Consider the following 4,316-nt stretch of genomic DNA (forward strand, 5'->3'; position numbering starts at 1 on the left):
ACAGCCAAAATCATAATGACATTAAATGTCGATATTCTAGATTAACATTTCATAGGAATATATCCGATTTTGAAACTGCATTTCATAAGAATATGTCACCCAATCTTATTGTGCTATATTCCAGTAAATATAGCCTTTTCATTAGTATACTCTTACATACACATTCATGTACACATACTATTATATCCTGCTTCTTGGAGTTTAGTTTTGTGAAAAAATTATGGAACTGGTCATATATCACATAAAGTTACAATGTCATTATTCTACACATATCAAGGGAAACAAATCTTTGAAAAAAATAATATAGTCAATACCGTTGCTAAAATACATACATGCATGCACATACATGCATACATACATACATAGGTAACTAATAATACATAGATACCATTCATACATATAGTTGGACATAGTCATATAGCACAGTAATGTGGACCGTCATTTTTCTTACGTAACAAGGGAGGCTAATCTTGGAGAAAGTTGGACTTGATCTTTTTTGGTAATATATTGTTAACATTAATGAAGAAAAAAACCTAAGTTGAGTGCAAAAAAACTATGTCCAACTTCTTCACCAGTTTCTCTCACCATGATTCCCCCATCCAAAGGAGCAAATTGAACATTGTCAAGAAAACAATCAAGAACCTGAAACACGTCATACCCATAAGAGCAATGTGAAGAATTATACCAAGTCATATGTCTTTATTGAATTTCTGAAGACTATGACCACTAGAACTGAAGCATCAAGATATAGGAGCTGTCCTGTTAGCCATTTACATGTTTATTACATGTTTATGGAGGTAGTATGTGATTACCATGCAAGATGCTTGGTCTGTAATAATATTTATTAAAGCCCTTTACGTTTTGATAGGATATCTTGGATCGATATTGCACAAACAAAGATATGGACAAAGAACATGGAAGGATCGGAATGGGAAAATGTTCCAGGAGACATGGCGGAGAAAGTGGCTGTCCTGTTAGCCAACCACACTTTGTTCTTACAAAATGTGGTTGCTTCACCTCTCCGCGACGATGACGCCGACAACCATGGGAGAGGGAGACAAGCATATAATACAAAATACTTTCATTACAATTGCATTCTACGATCCAAAAATTCGTTACTACTTCTCCAAACCCACCAATTCGTTACTACTGTCTCTTAATTCAAGTTCTCGCTATTGCAATTATGCTTTGGACACAGAAATTTCCTTCCACTCTTTTGTATCGAACACATTCCATTCAAATCATGCACACATGTATAATAAAATTAAAAATGAATATTGACATTGAAAAAATATTGACATTAAATGCAAGTTTTATATTTTACGATCACCCATTCACTTCTCTTTATACATTCAATACATACAAATTATTAGACATTTCGTAAGATTGTGCTTTGTGGCAATTTATATCAATTTTACTCAAATTCATCACATGCCATTCAAAACACTTCATGCAAACTTTCAATTATTACGTCACATTTTTACACAAAAATCCTACCAACTCTAGGTTTTGTGCAAATTTTTGCACATAATGGCCAAATTCTGACCATAATCCCACCAAAACTTTTACGGGCAAACCTCAAGATCTTGGATGTTAATTTTGCAACAAGTTTAGGAAACAACCAAACAGTCAGTTTGTCCAGGTCCCTCTTAGTCGGAACGTTCCTGCAGGTTAAAAAATGTCTCAATCTTTTACAAGTTTCTCGTGCAAAATCAAACTAGCCAGAAAGAAGGTCGCTCGATTTATGTAGCAGAATAACACGGCAACACCTAAAATGAGAAAAGGATTAATTAACTATATAAAACCAGCCACAAGTCAATATTTTCAACGATACAAAATATAATCAAAAAGTTAAAGCTGACCTCAAGTGGCTACGCTTCTAATGATAATACTTAGGTTTTGTATGCCGAAAGCAAATAAAACTGGAGAATAAATAGGCAATGAAATGAAACAAAACAGTAATCAAATATTAATATAAAAATAAAGATAAGTATGATATTCAATATTTGGCTTCTCATAAGTTCTAAGAAACGAACTGCATTTAATTATAATATTTCGCTTAATGTGCATGAATGTTGGGTTATAATACTGTTAATATGGCAAGGTAAAAAACGCCAAAATGAACTGCACACAGTAATATAAAAAAATTCTTGACGCTCAAAAATGTTGATGATGCCCCGGCACAGACTGCAATGAGATTAGTCACTGAGGTGATGATGATCGCCACTCCACTGCTTCTCATGGTTTCTGCAAGTTTATCTTCCACATTAACTTTATCATGGGTTCCAGCAAGACCAGACAGCACAATGAACATATCATCCACCCCAATTCCTGCCATTCAGAAAAGAAAACTGTTGCGTGAGACTAGGAAGCTAACAGATGGGCAATAATGTTGAAGAAGACATTATTAATATGATTCAACAGGTACCACAAATGTGTTGTAAATATGCAAATCATAAAAATTCTTATTTTAATTGTGGGCATACTTAATAAAGTACAGTTTGCGTGGCTTTCGGTACAGTATAGCTGTGCTAAATATGTGCATATGTATCTCATATTACTTATATCATAGTCAGTTAAGAAATACATCATTTAAGAGCCATCAGTCGTTACTAATAAAAGATTAATACAGAGGTAAATGTAACCCATCAGACAGGTTTTGTTGTTTCATCGCCATTGTTTGTTTGCGATAAATGTTTGTTATATTTTGTATATAAAGAAAATTATCTTTTCCTAAAGATAGAAAAAATAAATTATTTCAGACAATGGGCAGCTGAGAAGCAAGCAATTTAAATGACTATATAAGGTGGTATTGATGATAACATTATTTATCAAAACACAGAAACATATGGCCATTTGTTTAAATTTCTGCTCAATGTACATTCTGTTAGTCAGTGCGTAAGGGGACCACCTGGCAATAATCAAGATCCCTGTTGCATGATTTGCTTTTCAAAACGTTGGGTTTTAAGCAACGAAGAAAGCTGTACAGGATATATTTCACACAACAAATAATATAAATCTTAGAAATTTAGTAAAATATAGTTTTAATCATATGGCCTTGATTCTGTAATATTTTACAAGGGAAGGTTTCGATGAAATCAGACAATGATTAGCGATGCAATGCTCACATACCTATTACCAGAAAAAGTACAATGCCAACAATGCTGACAAAACTGACTCCACAGGCGCTTACTAATCCAAAAGAAGAAGGAACTGATATACCATCTGCAATTACTCCACACAATCCAAGATTGGCTCTCTGGCTCAATCAGTTCCATTTCGCTGTCATCGTGGTGGTATGTAATCATCAAAGTAAAGGTCACTAAAAACAAAGTTATGTCACCAGAAATATTTTATCGAGTTCCTTTTCTAGCGAATCCGAATGAGCATATGCAGTTTCGATAGTATTTGATGAAAACGATTCCATCCTGGAAACGAATTTGTCTTGCCATGCACTGAACACACCAGAGCCCATGTCTGTCCTGATATGAAATCTCAAGAGAAGCAGTTGAGCAGAACTCAGATGGGAAACATTAGTTGATGAAGCGCCAACAATACCTTCATAATACATCGGACCAAATGTTGGATGGTCAAAGATTCGGTAAGTGATATTCAAATTATTAACTGCCCATTTAATTCTGATGAGAAGAAAAATTCGCCATCTACCACACAACCAACGTTGTTTCTAGCACAAATATCAATAAAGTTTACAGTCTTTTGTTTGTAATCGATGGTTGCTGTGATCACGTAGATGTGCAGCATTTCAACCTCTGTTTCCAGGTTTAGCTCAAACTACAACCTCAACTTGTCGTGCAAGATCAGGCAGTTGTTGTGACCCAGCGAATTTAGAACCAGTTAGATCTGGAAACAATGACTTTACCTTCGCACTGTCCTGTTTAGCCTCGCTGTCAATAGGGGTGTATACGGTAGCCATGCCTTTCTCCTCCCACAGTTTTATCATACCGATTCCAAGAGCTCCGTTTACAATAATGCGTAAGATTATTATCTTCCATGGATATTTTGCAACAAAATGCCCATACCTTGCGAATACCTCTCCAAATTGTTTCTCGACCCTGGTAAAACACTTATTGCACATCTTTTGGCTCTGGCATGATTCTCGTAGGTTACCGTAACTTAAAAATGCAGTATCCATTCTTTCCCTATAATGAATACTAGCCGATCATCGAACCTTGTGGGCTAATGACCAGAAAGTTCCATAAATCATCTTTGGTTTCATTGTTTCGCATAATAGTATTGGATAAAGTTAGAATGCAGCAAATTATCGGAAGAGCCGAGAAACATGCAAGTTTGAAATT

At 35.1% G+C, this 4,316-nt stretch overlaps 1 pseudogene; it reads right to left on the reverse strand.

Annotated features, from left to right (window-relative positions):
• Positions 1-516: 516 nt before the first annotated feature.
• LOC149802768 (patched domain-containing protein 3-like) lies at positions 517-4,096 on the reverse strand (annotated as a pseudogene).
• Positions 4,097-4,316: the final 220 nt, after the last annotated feature.

The sequence above is a fragment of the Sinohyriopsis cumingii genome, chromosome 3 (assembly GCF_028554795.1).
Source record: "Sinohyriopsis cumingii isolate HCF-2022 chromosome 3, ASM2855479v2, whole genome shotgun sequence".
Lineage (NCBI taxonomy): Eukaryota > Metazoa > Mollusca > Bivalvia > Unionida > Unionidae > Sinohyriopsis > Sinohyriopsis cumingii.